The 22,378-nt window shown below is 43.8% G+C and overlaps 1 non-coding gene across 1 annotated transcript; it reads right to left on the reverse strand.

Annotated features, from left to right (window-relative positions):
* Positions 1-21,073: 21,073 nt before the first annotated feature.
* On the reverse strand, positions 21,074-21,155 carry trnas-gcu. Its single transcript has one exon. It is a non-coding gene; the product is annotated as a tRNA-Ser (tRNA).
* Between the last annotated feature and the right edge of the window lie 1,223 nt (positions 21,156-22,378).

Raw genomic sequence — 22,378 nt, forward strand, 5'->3', positions numbered from 1 at the left:
CTCAGCCAGAGTTGGAGGGATTCATTCCGTAGAATTTCACTCGTCTCTGGACAGCAACTCCTCTGGTCATTTGGAAGCCTGTTATTGCCTTGGCTTTGGTGATGGACGGTGGTCTGAAAAGCACAAAGGAGGTTAATTAGTTTAAACATCAAACATTTGTTGCAACAGTTTAAACTGATAAATAATTCCACAAACCAAAGCATTAAATACAACATGAATTAGATACCAGAGGATTTCCTCTATGAGGGCTTCTCCTGCTGTGGGGGGTTCTCCTGCTGTGGAGGGTTCTCCTGCTGTGGGGGGTTCTCCTGCTGTGGGGGGTTCTCCTGCTGTGGGGGGTTCTCCTGCTGTGGAGGGTTCTCCTGCTGTGGGGGGTTCTCCTGCGGTGGGGGGTTCTCCTGCTGTGGAGGGTTCTCCTGCTGTGGAGGGTTCTCCTGCTGTGAAAGGTTTCTCCTGCTGTGGGGGGTTCTCCTGCTGTGGAGGGTTCTCCTGCTGTGGAGAGTTCTCCTGCTGTGGAGGGTTCTCCTACTGTGAAGGGCTTCTCCTGCTGTGGGGGGTTCTCCTGCTGTGGGGGGTTCTCCTGCTGTGGGGGGTTCTCCTGCTGTGGAGGGTTCTCCTGCTGTGGAGGGTTCTCCTGCTGTGGGGGGTTCTCCTGCTGTGGAGGGTTCTCCTGCTGTGGAGGGTTCTCCTGCTGTGAAAGGTTTCTCCTGCTGTGGGGGGTTCTCCTGCTGTGGAGGGTTCTCCTGCTGTGGAGGGTTCTCCTGCTGTGGAGGGTTCTCCTACTGTGAAGGGCTTCTCCTGCTGTGGGGGGTTCTCCTGCTGTGGGGGGTTCTCCTGCTGTGGGGGGTTCTCCTGCTGTGGAGGGTTCTCCTGCTGTGGAGGGTTCTCCTGCTGTGGAGGGTTCTCCTACTGTGAAGGGCTTCTCCTGCTGTGGGGGGTTGTAGGAGAGCTGTTAGAGGAGTAAAGAGTGCGTTGGGTACTTGTCATGCAAAGGCAGCAGCAGCAAAGCTCTGACTTTATACCTGTGACCTAGGGAGCAGAAGGAGAGAATCTATCTCTTGATCGCTCCCTCTCTCTCTCAACATTCAGGAGACTAGTGAACCCCCTCCCCCCTACGAAAGTGTCTCTCTCTATGATTGAATAACAACAAGCTTTGCGAGCCTTGCTGCTGTGACCATAATCACTGGTTGACTGTTATGGCAATGTAGCATTTCTGTTTAAAGCCTAAACCCGAGGTTGCCCAGCACCTCGGTCACTAACCTTGTGTCCCCAGTTCCAAAAGGGCAGATTAACTGTTTTTTAAGTTAATACTTTCCAACACCGCTGCGGACTTCAAGGCCTCCCTTGTGAGATATTAACTGCAATGCTTCTCTTGTGCCCATGCTGAGATCAGAAACTCCTTTCCTCTTCTATGTCAAAGGATTTGTCCATGCTGAGATCTTTGGAAGCTGCAGCCCAAATAAACAATTTTTTTGTTGAAATAGGTATAGTATTAATTGTCTTTTCGTATACCTATATTTGTGCTGATCTAACTTTACCTTATGCACTGGCTGCTGTGGATAGCAGTGTCTGGTACATAACCCAGTGTAAAGGTTAATGCCGTCCTGTGTGTGATTGGCACTGTTGTACTGTGAAAGTGCAAATGAACAGGTGCCGTGAGTCTGAATGTTTAGTTTGTGAGGGTCATGTCCAGTTACATCCCTTCAGAGGTGGAAAGTCCAGGGGTCAAAAAGAAAAAATCCTGCCATGTGTTTCTTCTGCCCATGAACTCAGCCAGCTGATTTCACTAATTAGTTCTACCTCCTGGTTGAAGATTGGTGCATATCAGCAAATCCAGGTGATTAGAACAAAATACTGGCGAGGTCTTTTACTTTCTGAACCTGGATTTTCCACCTCTCCATCCCTTGTGAAATGCTGTGTTCTGTGTTACATGTCACTGACTTGCTGCAATGAGATCTTTCACATGCATCTGACAATGAGGATGGTGATCTCTCAGTTATTCCATAAAAGAAACGTAGAGGAATTAAAGTGGAACAAAATCAATGTCAATATCAGTACCTGTTTCTCTGAGTATGCTGCTGCTTTTTCTGGGTGTGTCAGCGTCTCAAAACATGTGAGTGTCTCTGGGTCTGACTGAATCTGAGTGATTCGGTACTCAGAGCATGTGAGTGAATCTGGGCCTGTCTGAATCTGAGTGTTTCAAACACAGAGCATGTGAGTGTCTCTGGGTCTGTCTGAATCTGTGTGATTCAAACACAGAGCATGTGAGTGTCTCTGGGTCTGTCTGAATCTGAGTGTTTCAAACACAGAGCATGTGAGTGTCTCTGGGTCTGTCTGGATCTGAGTGATTCAAACACAAAGCATGTGAGTGTCTCTGGGTCTGTCTGAATCTGAGTGTTTCAAACACAGAGCATGTCAGTGTCTCTGGGTCTGTCTGAATCTGAGTGATTTGGTACTCAGAGCGTGTGAGTGTCTCTGAGTCTGTCTGAATCTGAGTGATTCAAACACAGAGCATGTCAGTGTCTCTGGGTCTGTCTGAATCTGAGTGTTTCAAACACAGAGCATGTGAGTGCCTCTGGGTCTGTCTGAGTCGGAGTGTTTCAAACACAGAGCATGTCAGTGTCTCTGGGTCTGTCTGAATCTGAGTGTTTCAAACACAGAGCATGTGAGTGTCTCTGGGTCTGTCTGAATCTGAGTGATTCAAACACAAAGCATGTGAGTGTCTCTGGGTCTGTCTGAATCTGAGTGTTTCAAACACAGAGCATGTGAGTGCCTCTGGGTCTGTCTGAATCTGAGTGTTTCAAACACAGAGCATGTGAGTGCCTCTGGGTCTGTCTGAATCTGAGTGATTCAAACACAGAGCATGTGAGTGTCTCTGGGTCTGTCTGAATCTGAGTGATTCGGTACTCAGAGCATGTGAGTGTCTCTGGGTCTGTCTGAATCTGAGTGATTCGGTACTCAGAGTGTGTGAGTGTCTCTGGGTCTGTCTGAATCTGAGTGATTCAAACACAGAGCATGTCAGTATCTCTGGGTCTGTCTGAATATGAGTGTTTCAAACACAGAGCATGTGAGTGTCTCTAGGTCTGTCTGAATCTGAGTGATTCGGTACTCAGAGCATGTGAGTGTCTCTGGGTCTGTCTGGATCTGAGTGATTCAAACACAGAGCATGTCAGTGTCTCTGGGTCTGTCTGAGTCGGAGTGATTCAAACACAGAGCATGTGAGTGTCTCTGGGTCTGTCTGAATCTGAGTGTTTCAAACACAGAGCATGTCAGTGACCCTGGGTCTGTCTGAATCTGAGTGATTTGGTACTCAGAGCACATCAGTGTCCTCAGAGTCTCGCACAAGCCAATGACATTCACAGTGCCATTTCCTGGTGTCATCTCATTCCCTCTGGTGAAACCCTCGGAGTCATAGACCGCTGTCTATCGGTCATCGCCTGTGGCGGTAAGACTGAGAGGCGAGCGCCGTCCGCAATGCAAAGCAGAAACAGCCGCGCTAGGGGGCGGAGGAAATGTTGACCCAAAGATGCAAACGCGTCAACGCGCGCTACCTGCCTGCATAATTAACCGAACTGGCATTTCGGAAAAGCGGCGGCGTCAGCAGAAAGGTGGCCGCGAGCCGAGCTCCGGCGGGTCATTATTTCGGGCCTCTTTAATTGGCATTAAATGCAGGGGTGTGCGACCGCGGGCAGCCTTTCCTGCTTTCTGCTTCCACGGCGAAATTCCCCCAGATGGTTTCCTCCTATGGCCCTCGTTACTTCCAGCCTGGCTTTTTTATTTTTTTTCTTCCTCGGCCCTAATTGCGGCACCTGTTTCCGAGGGCCGGGTGGAAGAGCCGTGAAGGCCGTCCGCGTCCCAGGACTCCTGTCAGCAGTCCGGTTTCTCCGGTAACAGAGCTGATCTCCCAATGTTGGAAAAGGTAGAAGGGGAAAGATAAAAATAGCAGTGATATGCAGAATGCTTCAGGAGTAAGACCTTCCATCTTGACAACAGGATACAAAGGCGGATTATGAAATTTATAGGGGGGGACCACTAATTCAGACAGGGTGAGCGGTGAGCACCTATCTAAAGAAACAGGTTTTCTGTCCAAACTTGAGGGAGGGAACCAGCGGAAAAGATGAAACAGCCTCTGTTTTCACACAAATGGAAGACCAGGTGTTTAAAAGAACAAAGGAACACCTTACCTGTATTCACACTGGGGGAATGGGAGGGGCTTTATCCAAGAACAGCCTGACAGCCTATTAGCATCTCTCGCTTCCACTCCAGAGAAAAGAGAGCAGTGCAATCCCTTTAAGATCCAGATAGCAGCGAAGGGCCCAACGGTACAGAGCTTGACAATAGAAACGTGTGTCCCGATCCGGCCAGGGATTTTGATGCAAAGCGGTGAGATCAACCGCTGAGCCGGATTGGACCTGACAGTCCCCGGTGAGATCAGCTGCTGAGCCTGATTGGACCTGACAGTCTCCTGCAGTGAACTCTCTCCTGCAGCCTCTTCACTGTACGGTGAGCACAGACACGTGTGGACATAGATGCAGGGGCTGCCCACTCCTGCGTCGCTAAACTTAAAGGTGGCGATGCAGAATGACCTCAGTCAACATTTTTTCCATGAAAATTTGTTGAAACACCATCTAGGCATTCAGGTGAAACCCCAGCTACATTTGGTTGCAGTTTTCTAGCCGACTAGGACATAACCAGCCTGGCTATATCAGGGTAAAACCTGAGCTATGGTCTATTGGGATTAACCTAGTCCATTTATGACAAAAGGTATCTCAACCTAGATTTCCACCCCTCTAGACATCTAGATTTCTACGGAGCCCCCCATGGCACCCTAGGTGAGAAAAAAAATTTCTGCGTGGAAACCCATACTCTCGGTTTTGCAATCCGTGCACTCAATTCTGCAATCCGTACGCTTGGCTTTCCAATCTGTAGACTCAGTTCTGTAATCCGCGCATTCGGTTGGCCAATCAGTGTGCTCAGTTTTGCAATCAGCGCACACGGTTTTTTGAGTGAGATCATTTGGGTTTGCAATGTTGAATCCATTTGTAAATAAAGGGTTCATTGCAGGTATGTCAGACACGGAAGCATCATAGCCACAATTCACACCTGAGGAAACAGGATAACTAATTGAAGTGACATGGTACAAGAACGTGTGATTGCCTATATCATGACTATTGGCATGGCTAGGGGGTGATGCCACGTGGCGTGACTCGAAGTGGAGAATCCCGGTAAACCACTGAGTCATCAATATTCATGATAGAGCCTACCAAAGGTTTGAGTGTATATCGCTTTAATAAAACGGTGTCTACAGATATCTTATAATACTTATCCAAATAAAGACAACGCAATAATTTAAAAAATAATCTTTTAATAGATAGTGCGGTGTGTCCTTCTGCTGAATTCATTAACCCTTTACTGCACACATTTTGGTTTTACATTGAAAACATTTTCTACCCCATTTCTTTGATTATTTAGGACCTAATGTATCAACAATCAATCAATCAATTACTTTCACACCCCAGCCCCCCCCCCCAAAAAATGAGCGACTGGAATGAGCCCATAGCCTATATATTTTTTTTACCTAGGGTGCCAAACTGTGCGCACAGATTACAAAAACGAATGGACAAATTACTAAACGGGGAGTATGGAGTTCCACATTGAGATATTGTTTTTCTGTGGGTGCCTTGGGGGGCTCTGACAAAACAGAGATGAGAAACTTCGAGCTGTAGCCTATGTGCAAGCAATGTCTGCAGCCCGTACAACAGTTAACATCGCTAAATGTTGTTTGCGTGTGCTCGTGCAAATTTCTGCATACTAAGAGTGCAAAACTATTTCTGCATTTCTGAAATTTAACAATACAGATTTTGTACATGTTTTATTCATCACGGTGTACGAAGCAGACTTGCAGGAATCAATTCAAATATAAAAGCGCAGAATTTAGCTGTGGGTAACAAAAATGTACTGACACATTAAATGGATAGCCTACTGAGCTCACAAAGTTTGGAACTCCCTGAGGTAAAAAAAATAAAATAAAAACTGTGCGCATATATTCAACACCCGACCGTGACACACACGAATGTGATCACGAGACACATACGAGCTGTACTCGCTGTCAGGGGTTACGCCCTGGTGTGCTGTCGCTGTTGCTGTCTTGAGGCCTTTTGCCTAAAGCACATTTCACGGCGTTTCAAAGAGCACTGCTCTACTCGCGTCGCATTCCAGGCTGCGCAGCTCGCGAAGCAGCACACCATCACCAAAGACGGAAAGTCCAGGGGTCACAAAGTAAAAGTCCTGCAATGCGTTTCTTTCACACATGAACTCTGCCAGCTGATTTCACCGATTAGTTCTGTCTCCTGGCTGAAGAAGTGTGCTAATTGGCAAACACAATACAGGCCTTTGGAACAAAGTACTGGGGAGGACTTTTACTTTCTAAACCTGGATTTTTCTACCTCTGGCTATCGCCCACTCATCCTCCTCCTCTAATCCGCAGGGACAGTTTGCCAGGAACACAGGACAGGGAACACTGACCTGCCCACCAAGGACATACTGTGCTTGCAAGGGAGTTGTGAAGCACGGTTCAAAGATCCTGGCTGGGTTTTTTTCCAGTTTGAATAAAGAGTACACCTCCACTCACTCATGAAGAGAGCCCTCTGGAGCTCACGGATCAAATACCAACTCGGCCCCGCTCTTTATACTGAAACTGCTCATAGAGGAACTCCCAACCTGGCGCTCCTCTTCACACTGAAACTGCTCACAAAGGAACTCCCAACCGGACCTGCTCTTTATACTAAAACGGCTCACAGAGGAACTCCCCACCTGGAGCTCCTCTTCTCACCGAAACTGCTCAAACAGCAAACACACCACTCAAAAACCCAAGCTCATTTTGGATGGCACCCAAACGTGTGTAAAGGAACCCCAAAGCATGGCTTACACAGCAAACACAACATAAATCACACACACCAAAAAAACTCAAACACGGAGCACATGGTAATGCTAATATGCAAACAAACGTAGCAAGCAGAAAAACAAACACACTGTACAAGGACTCAGGTGCTCTCCTTTTGACATAATGTTCTGTTGCATATAAAACAAACACACTGCCAACATACAGTATAGCCCACAACGCAAACGCACAACATGACAATGCAAACACACTTCAGAATCAGAGTTCAGCCACAGCTTGTGTTTTTAACTATAGTACCATTTGGCTATGTGTAAATGTACCCACAGCATAAATGTTATGACGGGAGAGCGTCCTTGTAGTGTAATAGTATGCTAGTGGAATTAATGTTGTACTGTTGTGCTGTGTCGGGTGGAAATGCAGCTGGAATTCAGTGTTTGTGTCACTGAGTGCCTGACAGTGAGAATTAGAATGAGAGTGAGAGGGAGAGAGAGAGGAGGAGAGAAAGAGAGGGAGGGGGAGAGAGAGAGAGAGAGAGAGAGACAGGCCTTTTGGGCAGAGATGCAGAGATGAGCGATCCGTTTCCTCTCGTGTGTGGAACAGAGAGGAGAGAGCTTCAGTGCCTCAGCACGCCCAGATAAGACTACTCTGCGACTCAGGAATATGCAACCTGCATGTTAACAACCCTCCAGCCCAACTTCCCAAGAGGCCCTGCAGCCTCAGCTCTCTCTCTCTCTCCTCTGCTCTCCTCTCCTGAACCCTGCCCCCCCCCCCACCTCCCTCCTGTTTCATTAGGAACAAGGGCTGAGAGAGGAATAGCCTGACAGGCGCCTGTTTAGAGACTCATTAGGTGTACGTTGCATGTATACTGTGTGCACAGCAGAATCAAGGCCAGGACATCCAGTGCTGAGCTATGCTTAATGTTCAGTGCAGACTAATGTGCAGGTTTCAGTGTTTAACAGTGTTTAGGGCCTACTGTTGGGCAGTTCTCACGGTTCAGCGTTGAGCAGTGCTTAAGGCCCAGTGTTGGGTAGTTCTGAGGGTTCCGTGTTGAGCAGATTTCAGAACTCAATATTTATCAGTATTTAGGGTAAATTGCTGAGCAGTATTTAAGATCCAGCGAGGAGCAATATACACTCTCAGAAGAAAGGGCTCCAAATGGCTTCTCTGTGTTTCTCCAGAGGAACCAAATGTAATCGATTCTTTGTTGGGCAAAATGGTTCAATCTGGGAGCTTTCACACCTACCAAAGAGGGTTCCCCCATAGAACCCTTTTTCCTGAGTGATAGAGCTCATTGCTGAACACCACAAAGGCTTCCACAGTGTTGAGCAGCACTGTAGCTCCAGTGCTAAGCAACAGTGACAACAGAGACTGAGGCATGGCCGAATGCAGGAAACGCGGGTCCCTTTAGCCGCTACGCCAGGCTGCGCAGATCGACTACTCTTGCCTGTCCAATTTGAACGGTGCACTACAGAGAGGGTCGACATCTGAGTGAGGTCAGCGAAGAACAGCAACAGCTGTCCCATAAAGTCGGCCACACCCATGTCCTGAGAGGTAGTGAGGAGAGGCTACCATCCGTGCATGAGCAATCATGTCATCTGCTGGCTTATTATGTGGGCGGAGGGCAGGCAGAGTTGGGGTATTGATTGGAGGCAGTGCGAGTAACTGGCCAAACCCTTCACCACCACCGCCACCCTGCGCCCCCCCCCCCCCCCCCCAGCACCCAACAATGTGCCCTTGCCTAGAGAGCTGAGGTCGATATTCTACTGCCTGTCTCCAGTGTGCAACCAACACAATAAAGGGAGAGGGAAAAACCTGAGGAGTTTTAGAGAAACATTATAATAAATTCATTATTTTTTCCTTTTTGCTAATATGAGCCTTTTAAGACCACGAGTCGGTGAAATTTGCATTTAAATTGAATTAAATCTGGGCCAGACAAGGAGCCGCACAAGGTGCTGGTCAGTGGGGTGGGGGTGGGGGTTCTGCATTTATTTATTTTTGCCCTTGACTGCTCCTCTGTCCACTGGTCCTGACCTGCCTCCATCAAGACATAGAAGAGCCTGCCTGCCTGCCTTTTAGAAAGAGTGGCGGACAGACAAGAAGGGTCATGAAGGGCCAACGGTGTCATTAGACAGAGAGTGGGACCTCTGCTGGTGAGCAGAGTGCATTGCGACCCCATACTGCCCCACGCTTACAGTGCACAGAAGCACTGCTGTATTCATAGCAATAACATTCAGGCTAATCAAGGCATTAACAGGAGGGAAATGATCCTCAGCTACTACCAATGTGTAACATTCATCTGGGCATAACAAACATGTTTATAGCTAGGCCTATGTCCTGTATCAGGGCTACCCAACCCTGTCCCAGGAGATCAACCGTCCGGTTTTTCTCCAACCCCAACAAAGCACGCCTCATTCAACAGCTAGGGATCTCATTGAGCTGCTAATTAGTAGAATCAGGTGTGCCAGATTAGAGTTGAAATTAAAACCTACAGGGTGGATCATCAAACAATTCCCACCCGTGCATGCATGTAATTGACATTACGATTTAATTCTCCTGATATGCAAGCTGCAACCCCCACCCCCCGACACACACACATCATCCCCCAATGTCAGGGATCTAGAGTTGCTTTTCTTCTGTACATGAATGGGGCGTTGGCCAAACTCTAGGTGTTAAATATTTATTTCTAGGAGCATAAACATTGCGGGGGTAGGTGTGCTGTGGATTTCGGTCGAATGTACTGCACAACAGAAAGGTACGATTCGCTTGCTGAGATGAAGACCAAAGGTCTCCAGCCCTGGAAACCTAATACAAGCACTGAAACTTTGGGGGGCCATGTCACCTTCTGTGATGGATGTACATATGCTCCTTCACATTCCTGAGCTCACGGCACTGGTGAGGGTTACGGCGACTGGCAACACCTCATTCCTGACCCCTAAATCAGATACCTGGCGAGCTGCTAAAGCAGATGTGGCCCGAGGAGGATCCGCGCCCACGAGGGAGTCCAGGTCCCGCCGCCGTGAGCTCCAGGTCGTAGAAGGGCTAACGACGTAGCGCTAACCCTAAATCGTCATGTTTGCCCTGCAGGGATTAGCTGTCTGTGTACTGAAAGAAGGTATAGCAGTAAAGCCCCCTCTGGTTTCCCCTCCGTGTGACCTCTGGATGTAAAACGTACAGAGCCCAAGTGAATGTTAACTCCGGGGGAGATCGATACCCCATTGATGCTAATGTGGCATTAATGTCTGCCCGGAATGCGCATGAATCACTAGCGTACTCCAGCCGCGCGCTTCCCTGCCTCGTTCATTCGCTTTTTTGGAGCTGCGATTAGGGAAATTTTTGCTGCCGTGTGTGTGTTATATGTCATTTCTCTGTGGTTGAATTTTTGTAGAATTGGATTGCATCGAGGTATTTTGGGTCATTTTCACTTCTCTGGCTGTGGAATATGAAGGATTGTCTTGTTACGGTTTTTTGTATTTTATTTTATTGATTCTTCAGCAGCTGCTGAGAAATAGAAATTTTGGTGGTGTGATGGTTTGGTGAAAAATTAGCTGCCACTTCCTTTCCAAATAAGGAGAATTGTGTGTATGATGGAATAAACCAATGCACTCATCTACTGTCTTAAGGAGTTCTGCCAACTCTGGTGTAGAAAGTTTGAATAAAGAACGCTGCATGAAAAGCTTTTTTTTTTGTAGACAGAAATCAATAATTTCTGAGAATTATCTTGAGCAGAGGTTTTCAAACAGTCCTGAGGCACCTCTATGTATGCTGGTTTTCATTCAAGCCAAAGAAGCAACTACTGAATTTAACCAACTTGTAACTACTCTTAATTAGACCCTTTAATATCAACTGTGGGATTGTAACCCCCTAACGGCCACGTTGTGTGAGAACATTCTGTACTGCATTCTACCAACTCATACTTTAATTAAATATACTATAAGCAAATTGTTCCTGACATAACATAACGTAACATAACATATTTCCTGTATTTCCTGATTAAATTATAGAATGACAGGTGAAATTAGAGGCTCCTAATTGTGAACACCTGGTAACTGAGTATAAACCATTTGTTGAAAACGAAGAGTTCAGAGCAATAGCAAAGCTAATGGCAATAGGCCCTGTGTCAAAATAAGTTTGAAAAATACATTATGGAAGAACTTAAGCACAGGCCATGACTGAGTTTGAGAACTCCTGATCATTAGCATGGTTCCTTCTGCATTTTCCACCTTTTAAATGTTTGACAGAATGCTAAGATTATGGAAAGGTGGTAGTTTAGATAGAAGAGTAGTGCAAGTCGCTAAATATCTAATTTAAGCTGTTTGACCTCCTGAAGTGCAAAACTCATTGGTCTTTAAAACAGGATACTGTGTGAAACATTTTGGCATTTCTGTATGAAGTGCAATGTGTACAGGAAAGTGCATTAAAAAAACATATTGTGAAACTGACACTTTTCTGTATAACTTATATGTCAGCATTATTATGATGATGATGATGATGATGATTGTTATTATTATTATTATTATTATTATTATTATTATTATTATTATTATTATGTCACTGTTCGTTATCGTCTACTCCTGTGACGCTGAGCTTCGGATATAGGCAAATATAGTCGAAGCTTACTTCTGCAAAGAGCCACTTGGTGGCAGCGTCGCTCCGGCTCGTTTGCTGGCGAAACTGTCACTGTGCATTGCAAACTCTCGTTGCCAGTGTAAGGTCCGCCTGCACGATACAGAGAACCGGTTATTGCCAATAAAGAAGAAACACACTGCTCCTTCGCCTCGTAATCAACTTATTGGCCAAAAAGATCCCATCAGTGATCAGATCAGGCAACTCGGTAATGAAAAATAGCTGTCCACTGTCTCTTATTAGACCATTATTATTGTGCCCAGAGCGACGTCGCCCTGTTCCAGCGGCAGGCAACTCATCATGCCACAGATAGCCAAGTGTTGGGGCCAGATGCGTCCTGGCTATACAGGCTACGTTTTTCTCGCAATAACATGAACAAATAAAGAAATTAACTTAAGATATTAGATCAAATGCAACATACTTATTCGGACAGCGAAGCCATGTTTTGCAGTGCTTGAAATCCATATGTTACAAATCTAGGCAGTGTGATTACAACGCTACAAGGAATTAGGCCCTACTGTAGCTAATTCTCATCGAGTGGAGGGACAGAGACAGTAAGACAGTTCAACTAGTTGTAGGCTACAGACAACCAAACCAGCAAATTAATTTATATAAAAAAATAAAACACAGAAAGTAATATAAATAAAGCCAGGATATTTCCATGACAACAGAGACAGCGCAATTCTTAGGTGCGAATGGTCAGCACTGCTTGTTCATAAACAATCTGACATTTAAGCTAACAGCAAAGAAACGTTGTCGACTGTCAGATTTTAAATTGTTAAAAGCTAAATACAGCACAGCTTCAGTGTTGTTCATCTGTCTAAGCAGGTCCACAGCAGCGGCTTGAAATTGCTGGCGCTGGACTGTATCACCTAAAATAATAAGGGTTTTATTAATGTACAATAACGTAAATAATGTACTTTTTTTAGAGTTGAATTACATTAACGCTGGACATTTTACTGTGTAACTTATTTTAATTTATGGCATTATACAAGTGTCCTGGATGACAAAAGTAGTGAAATTTTCAGCGAAGGACAGACCAGGTCGATCACTTCTTTGAGCTATTGCTCATTTACATTAACACACAAAGTAAACGCAGCTGCAAACGGTAATTAATGGGGTCCAAGTAGTATGGGGCAATGGTGCGATATGAATAAATTAAATAAAACATAACTATTGTAATGAGTGAAACTGCATTGCAGACTTGTAAAATATAGGTGTAGTAAATGTATTGAACTAAACACAGTAAACAGACATTAGCAAAACACTTAAATTGACACCATTCAGCCTTACATCAATAGATTTGCACAAAACTGTGCATGAATGTTTCAAGTAGGGCATCTGGGGAGCTTAGTGAATTTTGTAGCCATCACCCAATCACAAGAGTTATAAGCTAAAATGTCATAGGCCATGCCCAACGAAAGTGATTTTGACCAAACTTGTTATTTCGAATAATACTTGGACCCATAGCATGTGTAAAAATGTTATGACATTTGGTCTAACCAGTTATAAGATATACAATTTTGGCATTTGTAATGCCCCAATGTGTGTGTGTTGGTGTTGCAGACTTATCTAACAGCCCTTAACATCTGTATTAAGTTTCATAACAATCCAGCAAACCTTCATGGAGTTATAGCCATTTGTCTTTTAGGCCACGCCTCCTCTCAAATTAATTGGCTAATATCTTTAAAATGGAAACAAATTTAAAAAATATATGAAGAGGAACCCAAGAGATTGGTCCATACTTGCTTCTGGCCACAGTTTGTGAAAATTTGTCAAACTATGTAGGAGAAGTAGGGAAAAGTGTGTTTTTAAAAAATCTAAATGGAAGGAAAATTTTGCAGACCTAAGCATGGTAGTCCAATTGGAAAACTTATAGAACATACATCCCAGAATCTGTGTATACAGTAGAATTTGGTCTAAATTGGAGTTACGGTGTAGGAGATATAGCCTTTTAAAGTTGAAAATTTGAATCTTTAATTACAGTTCCACCATTTGGCCAACTGGAAAAATATTATTTGTGTCTGAGTTTGCACATCACATCTGTTATTGGTTGAAAATGTCATGTCTCTAGTATTTACCTAGAGCTGGAGGGATTACCCGCCAGCACAAAAATAACAGTGTTTCAGCCCTATGGGCTTGGACTAACAAGCACAGAAATAACAGTACCGGCAGAACACGGGCTGTAAGCACCAGTGACACACTCTTCTTATACACAACATGTGGCCCTTATGAAAATCAGCAATACAAATGATAGTGGTGCATATCAGGCTAACTAAACAGACCAATAAGCTACCTAGACTGAACCAGGAAAAAAACACTGCACCTTACAATGGAACAAACTGCGGCGGCTAGCTAACAAGCCAGCCACCAATACAATATAATTTGTTTTATTTTTATTGAATGTTACATTACATTACAGGCGTTTGGCAGACGCTCTTATCCAGAGCGACGTACAACAAAGTGTATAACGTCCCTTGTCGTGTGGGTTATATAGTAGAATAGGCCTACATGCTTCTTGAGATTGAAGACCAGAGACTCATTTTCCGTACAGGGGACAAAAATGTATTGCTGGGTCTTAGGAAGAAAGAGCAGAGTCTTGCACTACATCGCAAAGTTAAGGGATGAATATTTGCAACATTTAAATCACCCTGCAGCACTTACTGTACTCAAGTTCCCATTGAAGAAAGAAAAAAAAACACTGGATAGATCACTGAGAGACAATTGGCTTCATCCTGTTGAAGCAGGCCGGGCTTAAAGGGGTAGTTCACTTCCTGTTATTTTTAATTTTTATTTCAATTCACTTTTTTTTCCCCATGTTTTTGATTGGTCCAGACAGTCTTTATGTGCAATCAGGGCTTGATATGAACTTTTTGCCTGACCAGCCACCGTGGGTTAGTGGTTTTCCATAGTTGCTAGCTACTCTGCATTTTCACCAACCAAAATCCCCCTCCCAAAAAAAATTAATAAATACAGTCTAGGTAATTGGACAATGTATCTGCATGCATTTGTCTGGGCATAAAATTTGACTTGAACAGAAACCATTACAGCTGTCCAACCTGAGTAAACTGCATGCCTGTGTGTTTGTGTGTGTGTGTGTGTGTGTGTGTGTGAGAGTGAATGAGTGTGTACAAAAATCAATAAAAGCTCTTCTTTAACAAAACATGAACTTCAATCATTGAAATGACAAAATTACAAAAAAAAAAAAAACTTTTCCACGAATATTCTCAGTGTGAGTGCGGAGAACATTCACAAGAGTATTCACAATTTTAAACAATGTTGATTGAACGTGCACAATTTTGCAATGCAAATAAAAATGACTTAATTACTCGCCTACAGCTTAGGGGTACTGGCTATATCTGATGGCACTGAGCATTATGTGGCGTTTGGTGAAACCCGGGTAGACTTAGTTGAAAAGTGAATGTTTTCTCGCCGGCTTGGACATAGCCAGGCTATATCCTGGTGAAACTTGAGCTAAATTGGAGTTAAATTGAACCTTAGTCCATTTTTGTCAAACATTTCTCAAACTAGATTTCCACCCCTCTGGATATCTAGATTCCATCTAGATTCTGACTCATTGGGAAACTAAAGCAACTTTGAAATCTTAGATGTGCAGATCACAGAACTGTCTATTGCGAAATTGTATTCTCCTTCAGCGAACCATTGTTGTTTTCTGTGTTTGGTGCTGCAATCATCGTCACTTTCATGTTTCCTGATCAGAACTGGAGAATCTGAATCACTCTCCACTGGCATGGGGTGTCACTAAAGAAACACTTTGACGCAGCAATGAGTGCAGGTGTGGGCTTCACACATTTATATATGCAGTGCCGTATTCGGCTGTTTGATTTCGCCTGAGTTCGCCTTCTCCCACTAACGAAACGAAAGCGAGGGGTGAAGTAGATGACCAATGGGATGAGCAAATAGTGTGCACCCAGTACTCATGGGAGTTGTACTACTCATGGGAGATGTACTACTCATGGGAGTTGTAAACTACTTCTTTTTTTGCATAGAAAATGCTACTGAAAGGTCACCGCCAAAGTGGCTACTAAGAGTTACACACCATTACAAAATTCTATCCGCATTTAGCGGATACCGGGTGTTAATGTCAGGCCCTGTGTGCAATGAAGGATATTTTAGATGTCTACAGATTTGTCGGCTTTCCTGTTTCTAGTAGGCTATTAGGACATTTGGGGGTTTGTGATCTCAAGACAGAAATACACTTCAGCTACAGTGTTGTGAAATCCTTCCTGATTTCCTCTATTATTGTGTCACGCTGAATGGTTTCAGATCTTTATACAAAATCTAATATTAACTAAAGGGAACCTGAGAAAACACAGAACACATTAAAAAAAATTAAACACTCATATCACCCATGTGAAAAAGTAACTGCACCCTTAAAACTCAATAACTGGTTGCACCACCTTTAGCAGCAATACCTGCAACCAGACACTTCCTATAATTTGATACCAGCAATTTTATCCCACTCTACTTTGCAGAACTGCTTTAATTCAGACAGATTAGTAGGTTTTCAGTAATTTCAATTCCTGCCACAGCATCAATATTGGGTTCAATCAGGACTTTGACTAGGCCACTCCAAAACGTTAATTTGATTTCTTTTCAGCCATTCGGCTGTGGACTTGCTTTTGTGTTTTGGATCATTGTCTTGCTGTTTAACACAATTACGCTTCAGCTTTAGCTCACACACAGATAACCGGACATTCTCATCAAGGATTTTCTGGCACAGCAGAATTCAAAACTACCACTGCCATGTTTCACAGTTGGTATGATATTCTTACTGTGAATTACTGTATTTCCTTTACACCAAACATAATGGGGCCCTTGTCATCCAAAAGGTTCCACTTTTGACTTATCTGTCCATATAACATTTTCCCAAATGACTTGATGGATCATCTAGGTGCTTTTATTTGCAAATGTGAAATGAGCATTGATGTTTCTCTTGGCTATTTGTGGTTTCTGCCTTGCTGCTCTGCCATGAATCCTATTTTGCCCTGTCTCTTTCTTATTATGGAGTCATGAACACTGACTTTAGCTGAAGCTAGAGAGGCCTGCAGTTCTTTGGTTGTTCTTCTGGGATCTTTTGTGACTTCCTGGATGAATTGTCGCTGCGCCCTTGAATAATTTTTTGGCAGGCCGCCACTCCTGGGATTCACCACTGTTTCAGGTGTTCTTCATTTGGAGATATTGGCTCTCGCTGTGGTTCAGAGGAGTCCCAGAGCCTTAGAAATGGCTTTGGAATCCTTTCCAGACTGAAATATTTCAGCATCTTTTTTTCTCAACTCTCCTGAAATTTCCTTTGATTGTGGCATAGTGTGCTTGTAGAAACATTGTGGTGACTACTTCACTCTAATGGTAAGGTCCAATATGAGGGAGGTTTAGATTCAACAGGGCTGGCTGCAATCAAGCCTGGCTGTATTCAGTCACCTGAATCTAATTGGTTGATTGAGTGACTAAGGGAACAATTACTTTTTCACATGGGTAATATGGGTGTTTGATAACTTTTTTCATAAAACAAATAAAATATTTTTTTGTGTTTACTTGATATCCCTGCAGTCCCTAATATTACATTTTGTCTAAAGATTTGAAGCCATTCAGTATGACAGATACGCAATAATAGAGGAAATCAGGAAGGGGGCAAATACTTATTCATGGCACTGTAACTCTGAAGCAGCTTGAAACTTCAGAAACTTCTGTAAATATTTGAAAATGCCCTTCATCGCTGGCAAAAAACTCGTCTGGACAAATTCGAAATGTTCACAAAAACTGCTGCATTTGCATGTCTTAGCATCTCACTGTGCGCATACACATTAATAGTAGCCGTCTGACAGATTTGCCTCTCAGCACTCCCTGTGCAGGTGTGGGAGGCACGGAGGTAAGTCGGACAGGATATGTGAAAGGGGGAAACTGCTATTCAGAGTACTAACATTGCTACTATAGGAGGCTGTAGCCTAGTGAATGCCAGTGGATGGCAAAATGCACATAAGTTCAAATCAGGTTCTCAATACAACCCAACTCTCCCCCGCACACATTCACAAATCACAGACCAATGCACAGAGATTTTTACTTAGAAGTGTCCTGATTCCGTACAACAGAGCAACATCTGTCTGTTTCACTCTTGCTGTACTACCTTCCTGTTTTTTTAAGGCCCCACAGCTATTAAGGGCCCTTGTCAGTTTCCCCGATTCTGAGAGTCTGAACAGGGAAATGTGACTGTAATGTAATGTAAGCATGTAACAGCACATAGTGTGCTTTGCAGGATTTGTACCCGTTGCTGAATGTTCCATGGGGACCTCAGACCAGAAGAAATATCCACAGTTTCCCTCATAGGTCTATTGAATTTGAGAGTGTTGGAGACAAGTGTTTACTTTTATTGTCAATAAAGGTAATTTGTATTTGAGAAAGAGAGAGAGAGAGAGAGCTTTGGCAACACAAGTGTATAATTTTCAAGTCGATAAAACCAGTCCGAATTTAAGCCTTTGAAGCAAAAGTGTACAGTTGTCATGACTATAACCTCCCAAGACATGGCAATTCATTTTCGTCCCCTGTAGGGGACATGAGTCTCTGGTCTAAATCTCAAGAACCATATATTCTACTACGCTGAAACCTACACTGCAAGGGACAATAAAAATAAAATAATATTTGGAACATATTTTCATTGCAACAGGTTTTTCTCATCCAAGACACTGATGTCAAAAATACTGAAATACTTTTTTCTGTCAGATGTCTGGAGGATAAAAAATATTTGAATTTGAGAGACAGTGAGCAGGCTATGCCTTAACTTAAGTGTACAGTTGTCATGTCTATAAAGATTAATTGAGTTTTAGAAAGAGCAAGGTGGGAGAGGGGAAGAGAGAGAGAGAGAGAGAGAGAGAGGGAAAAGGAGAGATTAATACAGGTGCCTGCTGAGCTCCTTTCTAGGATCATCATTATGGTAATTCTCAGGCGCTGAGGAGGAACACGGAGTTAACCGCCGTAATTAAGAGGAGCTTTTCTTTTCCCCGCTACTTTTTATTATCTCTCTGCCTGGAGACATTTGTGAGCCCAGCTGAAGCCAGAGAATTTCACATGCCGCAAATCACACCCTCGAAATAACGGTTTTCAGCGGGGGCTATCCGATGGTATACAGCGGAATGGACCGTGAAGGATGTACGAAAGAAGCGACTCTGCTGTGAGTCATAATTGTAAAAGAATTCTTAGGACTGTATGGCCGTTTTCATGGTTGCCCGAGATACAGTATGTGGGCTTTCTCTATGGCGCAAAGAGAATGTTAGCTACCTAGCCTCCTTTTTCCCACCTTCTGTGCCACCCACTCAGCGCACATCAATGTATATACAGTAGGACTTTTGCCATGCGCCTTCGTGCCTGTCTCTTGGCGCATTAGACTGAGAAACCACACTGTACACTCCCACTGTCTCTGCAGCCTACGCGGCCTCCTTGTGTTACTCTGTTTGTCAAACCTTACCTGACAAATCAAATGCAAGCAGGAACAGCGTAGAACGTTTGCGGTTCTCCGGGGAGAGCCCCCCCCCCGGTCGCCAAGACCTTTCCTTCGTTCCTCTCGTTTGTTCCGCTCTGCTGGTAGCTGTAGACATTTCTTTCCCCGGCTCTCCCCGCTCCTGTTTTTTTGAGCCGCTGTCGGTTTTCCTGTCAGTTAGCAGCAGCTGCGCCATGAATTTTGCATGGTTCGCACTGGGTTGAGAGATCAGCGCGCCGACAGGTTCGAGTCAGTTCCCTGTTTCCCGTGAGACCGCGGTGAGGGGAAACTGGCAGTCCCACTGTGGGCATTCCTGGAATGTGCTCTCTATTTTCTATTTTCTCTCAGCTGGTCATACTTAGGGTCATCCGCTTGTCTCCGCCCTCCGTTCTTCCATGTACTTTATTCCTTCGCCAACAAGAAGTCTGTAGCATTTTTGTAAAGTTGTGTGTCAAACAATTACGATTGCACCACCTCAAACACCTATGTCGATAAAGTAATTACCGCTAATTAAACACAGGCGACTGACAGTCGTGGTAAAAAAGTGACAACGACATGTAAAAATGCCGTTTTTGGATGTGAAGCTATTTTGAAATGTTATACAGGGGACACCTTGTCAAAACCAAGAACTGAGTCTAGTAGTAGTATTGTCACTTTGAGTCTGCACACTTGCTTGATCAAAAACCCTGACAGCCATTTTTGAGCTGGTTGACGTAAATGATTTTTGAGCTCATCTGGATTGTAAATGCATTGTGTTTCTCTGTAATTTCAGGGAATGTTTTCACACATTTGTGGTTCATTGTTTTGTTTGTTTTATGCGTTGGCTGCCGGTACATGATATTCATTTGTCAGATATGCAGTTTTATTGTGTGTTTTAGTGGATTCTCACATCATGACTTTCAAACCAAATCATGTCAACCAGGTTGTTTCTGTCTCTAACCCGTACGTCTCAACAATGCCTTGAGCTGTCAGCACATGGGGTTTGGTGTCACATCTATACCCATTTCCAATTTTCTGGGATAAAAGCTAATTTACTTTGAATGGCACTGTGTCACAGAATACAAGCTGCCATATCTGGGTTTACATGGTTTTATTGAAACGAAAGAGCCTTGCTTTGTATTCATACTCCAAATATGCACAATGCAGTACATTTTCTTTTCTTTCTTTCTTTCTTTCTTTCTTTTCCACAAATTTGTCAAACAACTTGGGGCTCAGTATATCCAATTCCCATCCCGATTTGAAATGACCAATCATCTGCAACCGCGACCCATGTACATGCGTGAACCCCACCGCCAATTTAAGAGAGACAACCGCGGTTCCCCTCCGAAACACATGGTGTCACCAGCTGCTTCTTTACACACCACAGACTACAGTTAAGCTCTCACAGAGCAGAGTCAGAGGAAGACCTTTCATACGCAGCTCTGACTGCATCCACCAGTGGGGGGTTGCTAGATAGCAATGTACAAGGAACCCTATCCAACTGAAATCTCCAATTTGTGCCAATTACGCACTACCCTATGGAGCTCCTGGCCGCAGAAATTAGATTTGAATTTGTTATAAGGTATTTATGTGCTTTTAATATAAAAACCTGCATTGTCTGAACAAATGCAGTCACATTTTGAAAATCAACCTTCAAATCCTCTAAGGATTTCTTAATGTCATTTGATACTTAGGAATAATTCAGTGGAATACTTTTCCATGCGACACTTATGTATGCATTTTACAAGGGGTTTAGTAGGGCAGGGGTGTCCTATCTTATCAGGATTTTGTTGTATCCCAGCACTACAATATCTGATAATAAACACCTGATTAATATTTAACTAATCATGGTCTTCAATCAAGACCTTACATTACAGGCATTTAGCAGATGCTCCTATCCAGAGCGACTTACACAAGTTTTTACATTGTATCCATTTATACAGCTTAATATATACTGCGGCAATGCAGGTTAAGTACCTTGCTCAAGGGTACAACGGCAGTGTCCTACCTGGGAATTTTAGGTTACAAGACCAGTTCCTTACCCATTGTGCTACCCTGGCGCCCAAAAACAGCAGGTCCGACGAGGATGGGATTCAAACCCACGCGTGCAGAGCACAATGGATTAGCAGTCCATCGCCTTAACCACTCGGCCACCTCGTCACACTTTAACAAGACGAATCAGGTGTCTTAGTGCTGGGAAAAAAACCAAAACCTGCAACTACAAATAAGAATGAACACTCCTATAGTAAGGCATTAGATTAATTATGTCTTGGGTTTGGGCACTGAGGGTTAAAGCAATTGCGGAAGGGGTAGTCTGATCATTTTTCTCTCAAATCTTTGCGTATTTAACTTCAGTTCACAGCAGTAAGCTACATTATATCAGCAAGGAAAACTTTGAAATCGCATGGGATGGCTTTCCTTGATGAACAAATAAAATATGTAAAACATAATTGTCTGTCCCATCTGTTGATTTGTCTTTGACAAGTTGTTTCGATCAGCTCCTTAATGTTAATTTTATGCAAAGCAGAGCTCTGCAGGAAATACTTCTGTCAAAGCTGCCTGATAGAATTTCCTCACCCTTTGTTACATCCATGTTTAAAAATGCATGTCATTTGGGATTATCTGCTTCTTCCTGTGGAATATTTGAACTGAAGCAGGCATCTTTTAAAAACCTGAATGGCATCCAACTGCCGCTCAACGCTGCTGACAGACAATTCCCCTCGGTCGCGATCTCAGATCTTAATTGATGTTTGTTTTTAAATGTCAGTCTATTGTTAGTTGTCTTTGCATGAATTATTGTTAGATTGCAAGTCGCGCAAAATGAATCCGCCTATGAGCAGCGTGCCAAGCGGGCAGTGCTACATACCTTGGCTCTGAAGACACGCGACCGCGTGAATTAAACATTCCATCCATGTTCGCTTTCCTTTCTCTCTATCCATATTAGCCCAACTAATTGTTTTTTTTTTTTTTTTTTTTTGTAAATGTCACAATTACTCCGTTGTACAATTAGTCACTTGACTGTGGTGTTTGAGCGCCTACAGGGACCCCTGGAGGTTAACAGACAAAAAGTTTTAATCCCTGCCTGGTCACCTGATAAACAGAAAATGGTGGCCCTGGTCACACTAAAAGGTACATGTAAGTATATTACATGCACGTCTCAGGAATGAACAACACCTGGGCTTATTACCAATCAAACTCAGCTGTGCATGTTTTTTTTTATTTTTTAATGAATATTCTTTTTTCTCTCCCCCTGTAAAGCCCTGAACAAAAAAGTACTTCCTGTTCTATATGCAGAAGCCCCACACTGTGAAAACTAGATACCAGCTTGCCTACGTTTTCTTAGCACTGTTATGTTCTTTTGTTTATTTTGGGATTTTCACTTC

This window comes from Anguilla anguilla, chromosome 1 (genome assembly GCF_013347855.1).
Source record: "Anguilla anguilla isolate fAngAng1 chromosome 1, fAngAng1.pri, whole genome shotgun sequence".
Classification (NCBI taxonomy): Eukaryota; Metazoa; Chordata; class Actinopteri; order Anguilliformes; family Anguillidae; genus Anguilla; species Anguilla anguilla.